The sequence below is a fragment of the Gymnogyps californianus genome, unplaced genomic scaffold (genome assembly GCF_018139145.2).
Source record: "Gymnogyps californianus isolate 813 unplaced genomic scaffold, ASM1813914v2 HiC_scaffold_44, whole genome shotgun sequence".
Taxonomy (NCBI): Eukaryota; Metazoa; Chordata; class Aves; order Accipitriformes; family Cathartidae; genus Gymnogyps; species Gymnogyps californianus.
Genome location: NW_026114334.1, coordinates 356,630 through 375,876, shown reverse-complemented (window position 1 = coordinate 375,876; position 19,247 = coordinate 356,630). Strand labels below are relative to the sequence as shown.

General features: G+C 56.3%; 3 pseudogenes; all 3 read right to left on the bottom strand.

Moving 5' to 3' along the window:
• The window catches only part of LOC127028842 (protocadherin alpha-C1-like), a 3,599-nt pseudogene extending 1,311 nt beyond the window's left edge, over positions 1-2,288 (bottom strand).
• Positions 2,289-8,146: 5,858 nt separating this feature from the next.
• Positions 8,147-12,223, bottom strand: LOC127028841 (protocadherin alpha-13-like; annotated as a pseudogene).
• Positions 12,224-15,764: 3,541 nt separating this feature from the next.
• LOC127028840 (protocadherin alpha-6-like) lies at positions 15,765-18,596 on the bottom strand (annotated as a pseudogene).
• Between the last annotated feature and the right edge of the window lie 651 nt (positions 18,597-19,247).

The window sequence follows — 19,247 nt, the reverse complement described above, 5'->3', positions numbered from 1 at the left end:
TACAGATGCCCTGTACAAGTAGGTATGAGTCAGTTTACCCACACCGGTGACCTCCAGCATGTCTGGCGGGAGGTGGGAGCTGGGAAGCATGTGCACACTATAGCAATTACTTTTCATACTCATCAGCTGGACAGCAGCAGCTGCTGCAGCAGCAAGTCCGGCAGCGGCACAGCCGCACAACGGCAAGAAAGAGGAGGAACGCCGCAAAGATGCAGGAGACACAGGCAAGGGAAACGATCAAGTAGATGTTTGTAGCGTTGAGCAGTGGTGGTGGCTCCCGCTGTCGTCAAAGTCTGGCAGTGCCTGGGGCAGGGTGTCAGCCAGGAGGATGCCCACCGTCACAGTAGAGGAGAGCGGTGGATCCCCGTGGTCCCGCACCACCACAACCACCTTGTGCTTGAGGAAGTCAGTGGAGCGCATGGAGCGCGTGGTGCGCAGCTCGCCAGAGTGCGGTGCCAAGCGGAACAAGGTGGAGTCAGAGGAGTGGGCAAGGTGATAGGAAAGCCAGGCATTCTGTGCATTGTCCTCATCATCTGCCACCACTTTGGTCACCAGGTAGCCCTCATCAGCCAGGCGGGGCACAACTTCCACAGCTACTGAGCCATTCTGGCTGATGGGGTACAGGATGGCTGGGGCATTGTCATTCTGGTCTGAGATGTAAACATTCACAGTTATGGCAGCACTCAAGGCTGGTGACCCATTGTCCTTGGCTTCCACTTGGAAATAGAAGCTCCTAAGCTGCTCAAAGTCAAAGGCACGTTTTGCATAGATGCTCCCGTTGGCCAAGCTCACAGACAAAAAGCTGGCCAGGGCACTGCCTGCAACTGTGGAATTCCTGAGCATGTAAGAGACCCGTCCGTTCTCACCTGTATCAGGGTCAGATGCTGAGACCTGGTAGAGAAAAGCACCAAGTGGATTGTTCTCCTCCACAAACACATCAAACGTGTCAGCACTGAAGACAGGGGGGTTATCATTCACGTCAGAAATCTGCATCCAAAGGGTCTTCTGAGTGGTGATGGGTGGAGACCCCAAGTCTGTGGCAGTAATGGTGATGTTGTACCCACTGATCAGCTCTCGGTCCAGAAACCCACTGGTGACCAGGCTGTAGTAGTTTTCAAGGGAAGGCTTTAACTGGAAGGGAAGGTTTTCAGGGATCTGGCAAGTTACTTTCCCGTTCTCCCAGGGTCCTTATCCAAACACTCAGCAGAGCTATCACTGTGCCAGGAACAGCATCCTCAGGAATGGGACTGGAAAGGGATGTAATTGTTATCTCTGGGCCATGATTGTTCACGTCAGTGATTTCCACCAGCAGCTTAGCTGTGCTGGACATGCCAAAAGCCCGTTATCCCTTGCCTCAATAAGCATCTCGAGGAGAGGTCTCTGAACAGCTAAAACACCATTGACTGTCACCTCCCCAGTGTGCGGATGAATTAAGAACATTCGCTGTAGATCAGCAGAAGTAGTATTGCTAAATGAATACCTGATCTCTCCATTTGGACCTTCATCCAAGTCCGTGGCATGCACTTGCACTACCAAAGTGCCGCTGGGGGAGTTTTCCAAGATACTCGCCCTGTAGACTGAGTGCTCAAATTCTGGTGCATTGTCATTGGTATCCAGCACAGTCACAATGACCGGGACATCACCGGACTTTGGAGGATCCCCACCATCTTTGGCTGTAAGGACAAGTCTGTGAGTGGCTTGCTGCTCCCTGTCTAAGGCTTTCTTCAGCACCAATTCAGGATATTTACTCCGTCCCACGTGTCTGCATTTCCAAATGAAAATGTTCATTAGGGCTCAGAGTATAATTCTGGACACTGTTGGTACCTTCATCAAGATCTTGGGCATTGGGGAGTGTAAACCGTGCCCGGGTGTCAAGAACTCAGGCACGTTTATATGATATTCACTTAAGGGAAAGCTGGGGGAGTTGTCATTTATGTCCAAGACTTTAAATTCCATCCTATAAAGCTCTAGAGGGTTTTCTAACACAAGTTCATAATTCAGAAGACAGGCAGACTTTAATTCACAAAGCTGCTCTCTGTCTATGGGCTCGTTAACAGACAAAGCCCCCGTACTTGCATTTATATTAAAATATTGCTTACTTGAACCGGTGATCACACGAAATTTCCGAGCTGAAAGTGTAGCTGCATCTATTCCTAAATCCTTCGCTACGTTCCCAACAGACGCTCCCGCTCTGTTTCCTCGGCGATGGAATACACTGCTTGCCCGTTCGCGGTGCAGCAAATAAGGCAGAAGACCATTAAATAGACCCGCATTCTTCCTCCCCTGGCTCAGCTCCCCGCAGACCGGCTCAGCAGGAACATAATCCAGAATTTCAGCAAACGCCCGAAGTTCCCAGCGCGAAGCGAACGGGTACCGGGGCGCACCGGCGGCAAGGCGAGAAGTTCGCTGCGGGTGCGGGAGGCGTCCCGGCTCCGCGGCGGCCCCCCCCGCCCCACCCCGCGCCGCCGGCTGCCTTGCGGGGAGAGGCGGCAGCTCCGCTCCGCTCCGCTGCGCCCGCCGCCGCCGCCGCCGCTCGCTGTGACCGGCGCGGCGGCCCCGCGCGCCTCTTAGACTCGCGGCGGCGGCGGCGGCGCCACCCAGAGGCCGCGGCGACACCTGCGCCGCCGGGGGAGGGGGCTGCGCTCCCCCCGCCGCTACCGACCCGCCGGCTTCTCCTCCCTTCGGTTTTTTTTTTTCTTTTCTTTTTTTTAACGCCCCGACGGAGATCCGGGGGGGGGGGTCCCGGCCCCCGAGTCCGTGGCAGGGATGCGTTCCCGTGAAGGAGAGATGCAGAGCGGACCCCGCTCCCTCCCTCCGCTCCTTGCAGGAGAGGCAGCGAGAGGATGCGCTGCCGCACGCTGTCAGAGTAGCGCGGTGGAAGAGAAACGCGTATGAGAAGTGACAGGCCATCGGCTAAACATGGGTCAGCACAGTCCAGGCATGCTCCGGCGGAGCACAACATTTCCCAGAGGGGTTTTAAGAGCACAATTAAAGGAGGCAGTACTCTACCCCTGTTAAACTTTAAAAGAAAAAAAGAAAAAAAATAAAAACGGGGGGAGAGAAAAAAAGAAAAAGCCTCTTCCCTGCTTTGCCTTCTGGACAAGGTAAATTAACACGGATCATTGGAGAGAAGGATCTCTTCTCCTCTGACTGTCCCCAGTCGGATCACCCGCAGCCACAGACGAGCTCCCATCCAGCCCGCGAAAGCAGGATTGGGATGGCTCGAGTGGGCGGGGCTGCAGCAGTCGAATTACTTGTAGAAAAGTAAATATCGGCGCCAGAGAGGTCTTGCATTTAGGACATGCCCGGGAACTGTGGGGAGAGACGAGCTGATACCACACAGAGATAGCATATCACGGGGTAGGGGGTGTCAAAGCACTCTGCTCCCCCGACTATTCTGCACCGAGGGCACAGTTAGCAACTACCCTCTAAGCAGGTGAGAGAGGGCAGAAAGCATTTCAAAATACCTTCCTGGAAAACCTCCCTGGAATGACCTTCAGCAGCAATTTACACAGATGGGCCTCAAGCCCTGACAACCCTCCGGCCTCCTCTGTTTCCAGCTTCCTTCTGGAGAGCTTATTATCATGAGATCCTGATTGATCAAAAGCAAGAGGCTATAAATGTGCGACAAGGACAGCTCTTAACCCTTCTTGCGTTCATTGTGTTTCTTTATGCAGCTGAGAATTTCCGGGCAAGTGAAAAAGAACATTTCAATTATACATAGTATCATGGCCTTTCAAAACAGGAGAAATTCGGGAGCACAGCCAAAAATTATACATTAAATTTAAAAAATCAATACATCTGTTTGCATCCCCACAACTCAGCAAAACCTCCCAGTGAAGTTCCTATCCTACCCACACTGGAGCAAGCCTTGGTCAGTTATGATTTTTTAACTCCAGGCACCGCTGGCAGTACCTGAATGTTGCATTTTAATTCTACTGCATTTATGCTACAGCAGCCGTTAGAGCTGAGGGGCAGGTGGTGCGCTGAGTGCAGGAGCTGCAGAGTTGGTGTGCATCCACCTTAACTCACACACTACGTAAATTTGTTCAATGGACCATTGCACACAGTATACAATGTAAGTATTTATGGTATGCTGTTTACCTTGGGGTTTGGATTTTTTCTTGATTTCTAACTGCAGAAGTCCCCAGTTCCCACCTAGTCACCGTAAAATTGTCATCCAGACTCCCCCTGCCCCAAATTTGCCCCAGACTCCTCTTCTGCCAAGATATGATGTAATCTATAATATATGAGAAAGTTGCTAGTTCTACTGCTCTGTAGTGGTGCACAGTCATTACAAACACCCTGAACCAATGCAATAACACCTATTAAAGTCACAGGAAAGACTGATAAATTTCCCTTAACATTGGCCTGTGGCAAAGATAAATCCATTCGTCTGGGAAGGCTCGGGCAGCTGGGTGTTGCTGTCCCAGGTGCACACACAGGTAAAACACACAGACTCTACTCACCCGTCTGTGACTGGGTTTGCAACGAAGAAACTCAAGAATTTTGGACCCAAGGTCCTCCTGTTGAGCAGACAAACCCACTCAAAGGCAGATTGTCTTTAAATCTTAATATTGCAATAACAAGCTGTGGTTATGCATGCTGGTGCCTGAAATAGCAGCAGTGCTAGCAGAAACTGATTAACAAACAACGGCCAAAATAAAAGTAATTGTACATTTGCCTCTTTCCAAGATGTACTCACCTTTTGAGAAGTATCTGGCAGCCTACACCGATTTTGTCTTTAATTCACTCATTTACCATCGAAATAACTTCTTCAGCTTTCTGCTACTTTTCTTTAATTCTGTAGTGTTGCCTAACGCTTGTTTACAGGGCTCTGAGGGAACCTGCCTTCGATTCTCTTTCTTTTTAACAACATTTTTAAACCTTACAACCCTGCTGTAGTTTTGGCATCCCTTGTCCTACTGTCCTTTTCCACACTCTGCTGTGGACAGTGACGTCCCCAGCAGTCAGGCAGCTTTGCCCACCAGAACATGTGTGTTGCTGGCACTATCTCAACACCCAGCTCCTACCGCACTGCCTTCGCAGTTCAGCCTGGATGAGTGCCTGATCCACACACTGCTCGGGTAGACGGCTCTGGGCCATGGCCAAAGTCCAGTGCTTAGTAATATTAAACATGCAGGGCCAGTTACACCACAGCCACTCCTGCCGCGAAGGGAGTAACACCGTTGTGGCGTGGGGGCAGAATCCAGCCTTGCCCTGTGTGTGAAGCCACTGCTCTGCTCGGTAGTGTCCCAGGCCCGTTCCTCCTGTTTGTGCTCTACCTCCCACATCCAGCTGCCCCGGGGGTCTCAAGGGTGCCTTTACACTCAGTTTCTCCACTCTCACTCTTGTTTGGCCACCCTTCCACTTAAACCCTCTTTTCAGGGTCTCCAGTCTCACAGGTCTCCTCTCCATCTCAAGTCGCTTACCCTAATTACGTTCTTTGAACATCAGTCGTATTAAACACCTTTAATGTAGACACTTCCCTTGGTATCACAGCGGATAGTGTAACCACTGTTTAAAACCCCTCGTCTTTGATCTCACGTTTGCCTTCAATTTGCTATCTCCAAACCGTTCCCTATTCCCTTCCCTCAGCTTGACCCATTCTTAAAGCCGGTTTGACCCGAGTCGCCGAGGAATTCAACTTTTTGCGACCCCGAAGGCATGGTCCGGGACCTCCGCGGTCTCACTCACCGCTACACAATCCCTCTCATCATCTCCCGCTCCCCGACGTGCCCACAGAGCGCTTCCTCCACGTCCCTCCGCCCGACAGGCGGTTGCAGCGCTGCATTTACACCGCCTCAGAGCCCCGCGTATCCCTTACGTACTCTTTCTCCCGCCCCGTCTTATATTTCAGCCAATCATCCCCTTTTCCGGCAATAACACGTCATTCGTCCAGCCGTGCACGTTGTGCTCGGAACAATGGTAGTGGCCAGAAGAAACTGTTAAGCGAGCGAAGGCAAAAAAAAAAATAAAGGCGAATAGTAAAACCGGGCTACCTCGGGGCTGCGGAGCACCCGTCTGCACCACACGAAGGGCCACTCGTGTTTAAACATCATCATCTATGTCACCGATGATTTTAAGGTGCCGTTTCCGCGAGCAATGCATCAGAGGCTGTGCAGACGCGGAGCGGTGCCTTCGGCGGAGGTTTACAGGACACGTCCCGCTCGGTACTGAGGCTTGGGAAAATCCCAGGGGAGCCCACCAGAACCGAGGGGCGCCCACTGGTGCTAAATTAGGACACGGCGCTTCAGCGGGAGACAGCAGAAGGAACTGAATCCTTTCAGGGGAGCAGACGGAGTGACAGCCCTGCGGTTTCTCCTCCGCGGGGAACCGATGAGCTCTCCGCGCCGGCAGCTGTCCCCGGACCGACCGCCAGCCCCAGCCCTCATCACTACGTGAAAAACTCGTACACTGACGGGAGCCCGACAGTAAATAGGGTCTGTCTGCGGACTGAGGAAGACCGGAGCTCCTCCTCGGACCGAGCCCAAACCGCCAGCGCGGAGCCGCCGACGGAGGTGCAGGGACCCCGCTATCGCCTTTCGCATGTCAGCTCCTCCGGGCAGAGATGAGCGCAAGGACGGCGATACCCCCAGCGACCCGAAACACCGGGCTCCTCCCGCTCGGAACCTGCCGTGGCAAGCAGCCCGCGCTGTCCCCCGTGGGAGCACACACCACCCCCACCCTCCGCGGGCTCACTCTCAGCCCCGCGCCTTCCCCGGCGAAAGGAGCGGGCAGAGCAGCTCTGCTGTTGGCCGCAGCGCCGGGCAGATCCGCTGTTTTTCCCGCAGCTCCGACACCCCCTCCGCGGAGGCAGGCTGTGCCTGCTGGCAGAGCGGGCAGCGATGTCAGGATGCCCTTCAACAAGCCACGGGAGCTCGCAGCTCCTACGTGGGGACAGAGGGGTGGAGATGACTAAAAGGAGCCCAGAAGAACAATCTCGTAGGCAGAGGATTTCTAGATTTCAGCGAACCCCACGAAAATCCTCAATACCTACATCAAGCCGCGGAAATACGGACTTACAACGTGCTATTCAGCGTATCGCAGGCAAGAACTCGCCTCTTGAACGCGAGGGCATAGATTGGTCTGTTTACCCCAGTCAGAGACCACCGGGCTTGGCGGAAGCTGCCGGGGGGGGACACCAGCGACAGCGGGTACGGGGGACCAGTCCCGCTCGTGCGGCAGAGCAGCTCCGAGCCGAACACCCGGCGTTTCTCGCAACTCCACCGGCAGCCGTGCCGGGCATCTCCCTGCCTGTAAAATCCCCAGTTCCGAGGTTGCAAAACAGCCTCCGGCCACCACGGCGGTGCGGGCGCTGCAGCCGCCGCTCCGCCGTCGCTCCCGCTCCCAGAGCCGCCCGCGGAAGCGCTCCACAGCGCACCCGGCTGCAAGCCCTGCTTCAGCTGCCGGGATTGCATGTGTGCCTGATAACATCGCTGTTGGTCAGCGTCATTCTCCAAACCAATATGCGGCGGGAATGAGAGTCTGGGCTTGCAGCGACTGACAACCCTGCGCGAAATTGTTCTCTTTTGTTCAAGACACTGACTGGATATTCTAGCGCCTTCTGTTAACGACTCCAGACTATGCTACGAAGTAAAAGCATCCAAGAGCTCTGTTTCTAAAGTTAAGATTGCTTTATGTTTCTAAAAGAAATACTGAAATATTTCCTGATAGTGTACGTCTATAATAAATCCCGTTCAGATCTTCAATTCGTTACTGCAGTCAGGGAAACCAAGAGAAACCGTACGGAAGCCAAGCCCCTGCCCCAAACGGTCGGCATTAAGAGACTCCATATCGCCCCTCATCATAGCCCGAGGAAACGAATTGCTTCCCACACCTGTGCGCAAGTGCTGTGTTTTTGCATCCTCTTCTACAGAATTACTTAAACCTTCTTATGAACTTAACCAGAAGATTCTCCTTTAGGAGATGGCGGTTTGCTGCTCCTGCCTTCTATCACATCCATGTGAATTAAGGAAAGAAAGCGACAGCTCTCCAGCTCCGGGATAAGCCTTGGTACTCACAAGTGAACCAAAGGAGACTAGAAACACAATCCCCAGCAAATACACAAAGCACTCAAACGTAAAGCCCTTACTAAGTGATCTAAAATAGATGCAGGAAGAAAAGAGAAATTCATGGGACATGCTCACGTTTTTCTATGGATCAGCGGGAGATAACCTACTCCTACGATTTTTTTCAAAACGAACATGAAGTTTTCAACTTTCTTTACTGGTTTTCGGTACACCTATAAGCACCATTCTGGTCAATTTAGAACCAACGATCTGTGATTTTATCTTTTAGTCAACCTACTTCGTCTAAAACGCTGCTATTAGTACAAAACCCAACAAAATATACGTTCTCAAAAGAAATATACTGCTTTACATATATCACTTTGGTATAAAACTATGGTAGTTATCCATATAAAACTATGGTACTTATCCAAACGGGTATCTGGCGAATTGAACGGGTAACGCGAAAAATAAGTATATCATTATATATTACTACCCCGGCAGCCCTACAGACTTCGTTGTTACGCTAATAACGAAAATTAAATCGGCTATAAGAGAGCTTCGCTTTTCCCTGTAGAAGTTGTATCCAGTTTCTAACATCAAACAAGGAACACTAAGCATGACGCTAACATCCCATCTCAAAGAGTGCTTTGGACCTAGTCTCGATGAGAACAGAGTCGATTCAGTGCCATCAGTGCATGGCCAGGATTAGCTGCTTCGATAACGATGTTAAAACAACCCGCTAAGTAATCACTCTCCACACAGGGAAATCAATGTGGAAACCAGTATCGAAAACTTCTTGCTAGCTGAATCTGTGTTTCCCTGCTGCTTCTGCTCTACTGCTGGGAGAACCAAAAGTTTTCAACCTACTATTCAATACTGCATATAGAAGCTCTCCCTTCTGCTTTTCCCTTAACCAGTCTTCCTCCTTCTCTCGACTCCCACCAACTTTCAGCTCTTGGGGTGGATGGGGTAGAACAGACGCCACAACACTACAAAGAGAGCGGGATCAGGTCGTGGGGAGAGGCACAGGGAGGCCAGGGAGCACCCCCTCCTCAAACAGCTCTCCAGTTTTTCATGAAGCATCTTGTATCTCACTCCATTTTACCACATTTTAACCGGACTTCCAGAGGCAGAGCAGTACTCACGACCTCCACCAACGTTTCTTCCCCTCACTGCACCCCACAACTTCATGTATTTCAGCTTCTTAAGATTGGCGAAACCCACCAACCAGCGAGCTTCTGAATCAATAAATCGGAGCGAGCCTTGGCGCACATGAACGCAGTATTCTTCAAACCAAGAGTAACCACAAAAGATAACTAATTACAGTCATCCTGAAGGGAGTTACCAAACTCCTGGGTACCTCCCGGGTGTTTTCACACGTTGAAAGACACTGAAAAGGGAAATAAAAGATTCGCTAACACCGACTACTGCCATTTGACGCCAAGTAGCAGGGGAAAAAAAAATCTTACAACGCTAAGAATATGTTTAACCATAACTTCCTACGCAAGAAAAAAGAAAAGCACACATGGAAATTTTGCGAGGCATTCAGGTACTCAAACAATGAAATTTCGAAAGGCGAACACGCCTGTCTAACGCGGACACTACGGCTACCTCCAACAGCAATAGAAGGCTAGGACACGTATTGTAAAATTATTACCACAGAAAAGGTGTTTTAATACACAGATGATCCATGAAAAGTGACACGTAAATAGAACTACCCAAGAGAAGGGAAAAAAAATATTTGCGAATACACTTACCACGCCTGAGGCAAGTGGGGAGAGAGACGGCCCCTTCCCAGCAGAACCGTTCTCTGCCGCGGGGCCGGGCGGCGGCGGGAAGTTGGGGCTGAAAACCATCAGGTCGCTCTTGCCCGCGCCGTCCGCCACGCACAGGCTCCGGCTCTGGCGCTGCGAGTACGACCAGCTCCCCACTTCGCTGGCGCACACCAGCGTCGCCGGCCCGGGCCCCGACACCACGGCCGCCCGCGGCGACCACCGCGACGCCCCGTACAGCACCACCGCCAGCACGAACACGCTCGACACTGCGCAGATGGCCACCACCAGCCACACGTTCGTCGCCGACGCCGACGCCGCGCCGCCCTCCGCCGGCCGCAGCCCCGCTCCCGACGACGACGACGACGACGAGGAGCCCGCGGCCGCCAGCGCCGCCTCGGCGCCCTCCACCAGCGACACGCTCAGCGTGGCCGTGGCCGAGCGCGCCGGCTCCCCGTGGTCCCGCACCACGATCACCAGCCTCTGCCGCGGGCCGTCCGCCTCCTCCAGCGCCCGCGCCGTGCTCACCTCGCCGCTGTACAGCCCCACGCGGAACGGGCCCTTCCCCCGCGGCTCCCACAGCTCGTAGCGCAGCCACGCGTTGTAGCCCGAGTCCGCGTCCACCGCCCGGACCTTCGCCACCACCTGCCCCGCCGGCGCCCCCACGCCGCCCACGCCCACAGCGCCCCCGAGACCGGACCCGACGACGACCAGCCCGACGCCCCGGGCCCCGGCCCGACGCCCGGCGCCGGCAGCAGCGCCGGCGCGTTGTCGTTCTCGTCCACCACGAAGAGCTGCACCGTGGCGTTGCCGCACAGCGGCGGCTCCCCCGCGTCCACCGCCCGCACCTCGAACTCCAGCACCTGCACCTCCTCGTAGTCCAACGGACGCAGCGCCCACACGCGCCCGCTCTCCGCGTCCACCGACACGTAGCTCGACGCCGCCCGCCACCCCCCGCCCGCCCCCGCGCCCCCGCCCACGCCCTCCGCCACCGAGTACCTCACGCGCCCGTTCCCCGCCTCGTCCGCGTCCCGCGCCCACAGCCGCGCCAGCTCCGCGCCCGCCGCGTTGTTCTCCCGCGCCAGCACCGTGTACACGGCCTGCGCGAACGCCGGCGCGTTGTCGTTCACGTCCGACACCGGCACCCGCACCCCGCGGCTGCCGCGCAGCGGCGGCGCCCGCCGTCCTCCGCCCGCACCTCCACCTCGTACTCCGACACCCGCTCCCGGTCCAGCGCCTCCCGCAGCACCAGCGAGTACGAGCCCGCGAACCTCGCCACCAGCCCGAACGGCGCCGGCGGCCACACCGCGCACCGCACCCGCCCGTTCGCCCCCGAGTCCCGGTCCGACACGCTCAGCAGCGCCACCACCGTCCCCACCGACGCGTCCTCCGGCACCGGCACCGACAGCGACGTCACCCACACCTCCGGCGCGTTGTCGTTCACGTCCACCACCTCCAGCTCCACGCTGCAGTGACCCGACAGCGGGGCGTCCCTTATCTTTCGCCTTAACGTGCAGGTTCGTAGAAAGTACTGTCTCAAAGTCCAGGGCGCCCGTCAGTCTGATCTCCCCGCTGTTCGTATCGATGCTGAACACATCTGAGGCCGAGGGAGAACAAAAGTATCAATTTCGTAAATCACTTCTCCATATATTCCCAATCCGTATCTGTTGCGCTCACCGAGCTACCAGCGTCCCTTCTAAGGCGTTTCGGGCAAAACAACGTTGTACACCGACTGGTTGAACTGGGGCGCGTTGTCGTTCACGTCCAGCACCGAGATCACCAGCTCCATCGTGCCCGTCAGCGACGGCCGGCCCCCGTCACTCGCCGTCAACACCAACCGGTGCACAGGCATCGTCTCGCGGTCCAGAGATTTCGCGAGCACCAGAAACAGGGATTTACTGCGCGAGTTTTCTTCCTCTACTCTGAAATGCTCGCTGGGGCTGAGTGTATAGGAGAGCTGCGCGTTGGCTCCGATGTCTGCATCCGACGCGCCCTCCAGCGGGAACCGAGAGCCGGGAGGGGAGTTCTCCGGTAAAGTGAGGTTTTTCCGGGCGGCGGGAAGAGCGGGGCGTTGTCGTTGATGTCGGTGACCTCCAGCTCCACGTGGAAGACGCGCAGCGGCCGCTCCACCAGCACCTCCAGCCGCAGGGCGCACGGCGCGCTCTTCCCGCACAGCTCCTCCCGGTCCAGCCGCGAGCTCACCACCAGCGCCCCGCTCGCCCCGCTCACCTCCACGCTCGCCCGCCGGCCCTGCGCCACCAGCCGCAGCCGCCAAGCCTCCGCCTCGCCCGCCTCCAGGCCCAGGTCCTGCGCCAGCCGGCCCACCACCGTCCCGGCCTTCGCTTCCTCCGGCACCGAGTACCGCACCTGCCCGACGCCCAACGCCCACCCCGCCTGCAGCAACAGCACCCGCACCACCGCACCCCAACACACGCCCATCGCTGCCGCCGCCGCCGCCGCACCCGCCCGGGCCCCGCACGGCTCCCCGCCGCCGCCCGACGCCGCCTTAAGGCTCCCCGGCAGGCCCGGCGCCGCTCCGCGCTTCGCCGCCCCGCCGCATGTCCGCGCATCCTGCCTCCCGCCGCCGCCTGTGCCGCTGACGGCAGCCGTGACAGCGGCTCGGGGAGGAGCTGCCGCCCTCCCGCGGGTTCACGGCGCCGTCGCGGCCAACAGCGGCACCTGGTGTCCGGCCGCCGCTCCTTCTGTGGGCAGCCGCCTCCTGCCGCCCTCCCGCGGCCCGCAGCGCCGCTCCGATCGAGGAAGGGCGGGCCGTGGCTCCGCCCGGTCGGCCGATAAGCTCCGCGATTTCCTTTCGGAACATTTCCCTTCGTCAAAAACGATCGTAGGTGGCTCTCTTTTCTTCTCTCCTCTCGTCTCCTCTCCTCAAGTCACTTTAATTGATATATACTTGCCAAAATATTTCCTAAAGGCCTACATTAACCCAGGAATCACTCCCGTGATGGTCTTCACTGAAAAGAGCCAGCCCCAATTCTGGTCTCTTGACTTTGTCTTCCCTACAAATTGCTGAGGAGGCATAACTCAGTTTCCTCATGTATTTCTCTCTTTGCAAAGACAGTTCAGATGTTTCCTCTACAGAAGTAGACTGTATCCTTGATCTTCCATCTATGGAAAGTATGCAGGTGTCCAGAAGACATAGATTCACATGGAATTTATTTGTGGCTAGTGTAGCAACGCTAAAAACAGGCAGAAACTGCTTACTTTTTCATGGCGTTGTGACAGCGATGTAGCTGAGCAATCCTATGCACTCTTCTTGGTTTTCATACAGTAAATAATAGAGGATATCATATGACAAAGAATATCTGTGTCTGTCCATAACAGAATGGTTTTGCCTTTCGAAGTATAGGTCCGTCCTAAACCAGCAATGCATACAAATTCCAAAAGGCTTTCAACTCCATCAGTGACTCCCTAACTCTATATGTCAGTCTAAACATAACGCACATAGCACAAATCCTCTAGAAGAGTGAAATAGCTCAGGGAACCTGAGCTCTCTAGTAGTGTTTATGTGTCTCAGTAAAGTATTTCCTGTAAGTTTTTATTCCCCACTTGTAGGTGCACAATGAATGACAAGTTCTTTCTTACCTTTTTAGGCAGGTAGGCACTCACAGTACAACAACAACGTGCCCATTACTGATGGAGATGAGCCGCTGCAGGATTCAGTACAGTCATCCACCCATGACATAACTGAAGGCAACACAAAAGGGTTGCACCACTCCTCTGGCAAGGTACAGTTCATCTTAAAACATGTTCCCAAGCTCCTGCCTCATCCACTGACATAAACACATTGGGGCCCCTTCTCTACACAACTACAGACACTTGCTGCTACCCGCCACGCAGGCCAGGCAGCAACACGAAACGGATGATTTCACACGGTAGTGAGTTGCCGGTTCTACCACAGAAGCATCAACGATGCAACAGGAGGTCAAAACAAAATGAAGATACCAAATGCTAAAAAAATCCAGGTAGGTCTGTCGATAGGTCATCTTTAATTACACCTGTTGCTATTCTAACAGTTGTCTTGATTTATTTCCAGGTCTCCATTGTCAGGGCCGAGTTCAAGGATCACTGTTAACAATTTCAGGGAAGCAGGGCTGGAAAAGCAAACAGGTTTTGTCCAGCCTCTCAAATCCCTGCTGTATTGCCAGCGTTTCTGTATCCACTTCTATGAAGGTGGAAACAGAAATTAAACCTGAAGCCTCACAGCATTCTCTCGAGTAAAACCTCATCTTAAGAGACTACAAGACAGTGAACCACAGTGATGGCAAGGGGCACAAATTCTGAAATCAAGCAGTCAACGCTATTTGGCAGCACGGCTCTCGCTCACAATTACTGACACATCTCCTGAGAAAGGCAAGCTAAGCCACGCTGTCTATGGGGAATCAGGAATTTCAAGTGTCATCACAGTTCGTATTCACATGATCGTTATAAGGCACACACACACAGCAAGACACAAAATAACAGTTTATTTTTAAAAGTATTCTCAGGAAGGGGGGGGGGGGGGAAGAAAGGAAATACAAGCCTACCACTGCAGGGTACATGGAACTAGCAGAGTCAGGAACCATAGCTGAGGTGTTTTTACAAATATATTCGCCCACCAAAAACAAGTCCTCTAGCAATACATCTTGCCTAATATAGCACTATAGCTGCATGTTTTTCACACCTACCTTGGTTCGCGCTCTTCTGCCATTAAGTACTTTGTATTAGAAAGCACATTGACTTCATACTTGGAAAGGGGCAACGTGAAATGCTTCTACTCTTTTCCATGTCCATAGTAATTCTGTAGTATTTCACGAACTAATATATGCCATGCAAGGTGAACAGAGAAGAACTGGAGTACCAACTTGGTCACCTTGCGTGATCCTTGTTTCAGAGGAGAATGAAAAAGGGGGACAGTCTTCTGATTAAGAAAAGACTGGAAATCAGCACTTCACAGTAGCCAAAAGCAAAAAGTTCATTAAAACGGCCCTACCCGCAAGACAGGAAAATGTACACAAACGAGGACACTCCATACAAACTGAAAGGCGGCTGAAAGAGGCAACTGGAGCTGTGATTAACTACACAGATGACAGGAAAACCAAACCTGGTCACTTGAGCAAGATAATAAGGTCAACACCGCAGTCGGGCAGAGATCTTTGCCGGGAACTGTGCCATTTAATAGCTCATCAAGGGATCTCAAAAAGTCATGGAGAGTGACGTAACACAGGTTACAGGAGATATTACCCTACTGAGCAGAGCTAAAATACAGGTCTGCTGAGAAGAACCTGCGTTCTAGAAAGAGTTGATGACCCTGAAGACCTAGGTGGGAAAATGGCAAAAGATATTCCACGCAGGACACCGCAAAGCTGAGGAGATGAGGGAAAAAATGCAGCTTCAACAGAGGTTGTGACTAACTCTGAACAACTATTTAAGGTTCTGAAATGACATCTTTGGCATAGGGAAGATAGTGACATGGATATATCAGCTCCGTTCTCAGTGCCAATCAAAAGGGTAAGACTTTTGAGACCATGGAAGAAAACTGCATTTCATCCAACTTTGCAGAGATATAAGGTTCCCCAACACTTCGAATGTTTTGTGGAGGTCCTCTCATTCTAAACACAGTAAGAAGAACAGAGGACACCAGGAAGAGTTTCAGTGGCGGCCAGCATGATGACCAAAGATTTAGAGCAGCTTCTGTTTGAGGAACATCTCCTTGTGTTAAAAAATAAAAGACTGAAAGGGAATACAACAGAGGTCTTCAAAATAGAAGTACCAGGAAGAATGACAGAGAGCAAAGACATGAAAAACTAGATTAGACAACACCACGAGAAAACCCACCCAATTTCAACATGTCCGCCTTTCAGAACGGGTTTGGACTGGATATTTCCACACATCCTTTCAATCGCAACTTATGCTCTCGTTTCCCCACTCACGTCAGGCTTCTCTACAAAAAGATACGAGGCGCTACAGAAAACAGCAGCCTGCTCTACCACACCTCAGACTGGAAAAAGGAGTAAACGATCACGTGAAGATATTAGCATTGAGGTCATGACGCTATGGAAAATGGCTGCAGAACGGCTCCAACCAATTCCGATCCCCAGGAAGAGGAGAAAGTGGGATTAAAGAACTGCACTGGTGTAACAATTTCCAAAGGAAGAAGACACGAGGAGCACTTCAACCAGCAGCCACAGAGTAAGCACCCGCCAAGCACCCACCGCCCGCAGGCCCCGCGGGCTGAGCCCGCCTCCCACCAGCGCCTGCCCAGGCGGCGGGCCAGAACGAAGACCGCGAAGAAGGGCGGAGGGAGACCGAGAAGAAGGGCGAAGGGGCGAGAGGCCAGAAAGGGAGGGCCACTGACCGTGTCCAGGAGAGCGGGCGGCTCCGGCTGCGTCTCCTTCGCCGCGGGGCCGGGCGGCGGCGGGAAGTTGGGGCTGAAAACCATCAGGTCGCTCTTGCCCGCGCCGTCCGCCACGCACAGGCTCCGGCTCTGGCGCTGCGAGTACGACCAGCTCCCCACTTCGCTGGCGCACACCAGCGTCGCCGGCCCGGGCCCCGACACCACGGCCGCCCGCGGCGACCACCGCGACGCCCCGTACAGCACCACCGCCAGCACGAACACGCTCGACACCGCGCAGATGGCCACCACCAGCCACACGTTCGTCGCCGACGACGACGCCGACGCCGCGCCGCCCTCCGCGCCCGCCGCCGGCCGCAGCCCCGCTCCCGACGACGACGACGACGACGACGAGCCGCGGCCGCCAGCGCCGCCTCGGCGCCCTCCACCAGCGACACGCTCAGCGTGGCCGTGGCCGAGCGCGCCGGCTCCCCGTGGTCCCGCACCACGATCACCAGCCTCTGCCGCGGGCCGTCCGCCTCCTCCAGCGCCCGCGCCGTGCTCACCTCGCCGCTGTACAGCCCCACGCGGAACGGGCCCTTCCCCCGCGGCTCCCACAGCTCGTAGCGCAGCCACGCGTTGTAGCCCGAGTCCGCGTCCACCGCCCGGATCTTCGCCACCACCTGCCCCGCCGGCGCCCCCCACGCCGCCCACGCCCACAGCGCCCCCGAGACCGGACCCGACGACGACCAGCCCGACGCCCCGGGCCCCGGCCCGACGCCCGGCGCCGGCAGCAGCGCCGGCGCGTTGTCGTTCTCGTCCACCACGAAGAGCTGCACCGTGGCGTTGCCGCACAGCGGCGGCTCCCCCGCGTCCACCGCCCGCACCTCGAACTCCAGCACCTGCACCTCCTCGTAGTCCAACGGACGCAGCGCCCACACGCGCCCGCTCTCCGCGTCCACCGACACGTAGCTCGACGCCGCCCGCCCCCCCGCCCGCCCCCGCGCCCCCGCCCACGCCCTCCGCCACCGAGTACCTCACGCGCCCGTTCCCCGCCTCGTCCGCGTCCCGCGCCCACAGCCGCGCCAGCTCCGCGCCCGCCGCGTTGTTCTCCCGCGCCAGCACCGTGTACACGGCCTGCGCGAACGCCGGCGCGTTGTCGTTCACGTCCGACACCGGCACCCGCACCCCGCGGCTGCCGCGCAGCGGCGGCGCCCCGCCGTCCTCCGCCCGCACCTCCACCTCGTACTCCGACACCCGCTCCCGGTCCAGCGCCTCCCGCAGCACCAGCGAGTACGAGCCCGCGAACCTCGCCACCAGCCCGAACGGCGCCGGCGGCCACACCGCGCACCGCACCCGCCCGTTCGCCCCCGAGTCCCGGTCCGACACGCTCAGCAGCGCCACCACCGTCCCACCGACGCGTCCTCCGGCACCGGCACCGACAGCGACGTCACCCACACCTCCGGCGCGTTGTCGTTCACGTCCACCACCTCCACCACCACCTTGCAGTGACCCGACAGCGGTGGGTTGCCCTGATCCGCTGCATCCACTTGCAGGCGATAGAGACCAACAACCTCAAAGTCTAAGTCACCCCTAAGACGGATCTCTCCGCTGTTTCTGTCGAGCTCGAAAACGTCCCTCCATCCTGCGGGAACACCTTCTGGAGAGAATACGAGATATTCCTGTTCGTCCCCTCATCCAGATCCGTGGCGTTTAGTCTGATCACTAAAGTGCCGCGTTCCGTATTTTCCGGCAGCTGCACTTTATACACCGACTGGTTGAACTGGGGCGCGTTGTCGTTGCGTCCAGCACCGAGATCACCAGCTCCATCGTGCCCGTCAGCGACGGCCGGCCCCCGTCACTCGCCGTCAACACCAACCGGTGCACAGGCATCGTCTCGCGGTCCAGAGATTTCGCGAGCACCAGGAATAAGGACTCATCGTCTTCCTCGGTTTTCCGCAGATCCAGAGAGAAGTGGTCGCTGGGGCTGAGTGTATAGGAGAGCTGCGCGTTGGCTCCGATGTCTGCATCCGACGCGCCCTCCAGCGGGAACCGAGAGCCGGAGGGGGATTCCGCGATGCTGAGGTTTTTCCGGGCGGCGGGGAAGAGCGGGGCGTTGTCGTTGATGTCGGTGACCTCCAGCTCCACGTGGAAGACGCGCAGCGGCCGCTCCACCAGCACCTCCAGCCGCAGGGCGCACGGCGCGCTCTTCCCGCACAGCTCCTCCCGGTCCAGCCGCGAGCTCACCACCAGCGCCCCGCTCGCCCCGCTCACCTCCACGCTCGCCCGCCGGCCCTGCGCCACCAGCCGCAGCCGCCAAGCCTCCGCCTCGCCCGCCTCCAGGCCCAGGTCCTGCGCCAGCCGGCCCACCACCGTCCCGGCCTTCGCTTCCTCCGGCACCGAGTACCGCACCTGCCCGACGCCCAACGCCCACCCCGCCTGCAGCAACAGCACCCGCACCACCGCACCCCAACACACGCCCATCGCTGCCGCCGCCACCGCCGCCGCGCCGGCACCCGCCCGGGCCCCGCACGGCTCCCCGCCGCCGCCCGGACGCACCGCCTCTCCTGCCCGCCCCGCGCCGCCCCCCGCGCTCACAGCCGGGCTCTCCGCCGCACCGGCGCGGAGCCGCCTCGCCGCTCCGCCGCCGTTTCTGAGCCTGCAGCGACACCCTGTGCTGCTCCGCCGCCTCACACGCTCCCCACCAGCGCCCGCGCCGCTCATCTCCTCTCTCCTCTCTCCCTGCCCTTCGCCTCTTCCTTTCGCTTCTTTCTTGTCCTCTTTTTTCCCCGCTCCTTACTTCTTTCTTCTCGCGTGCTTTTGCTTGCACAGATTCCTTTCCTTCCTCTTCCTCTGTCTTTCTTCTTTTCTCTTCTTCCTTCCTTCAGTGCTCCTCTTTGTCTTTCTTTCTTCCTTCTCTTTCCTCTTTCTTTTCTTTTCTTTCTTTCTCTTCTTCTCTTTCCTCCGTCTCCTTCCTTTTCTTTTGTTCTGTCTCCTTTTCGCTTCCTTCTTCTTTGCGATCTTGCCCTGCACCGCCCTCTTCTTGCCTCCCCTTTTGCTGCTCCTTCCCTGCTTCTCTCTTCTTTACTCCGCTCGCAGCTCGTCGCTCGCCTCCGGCGCCGCGGCGGACACCCT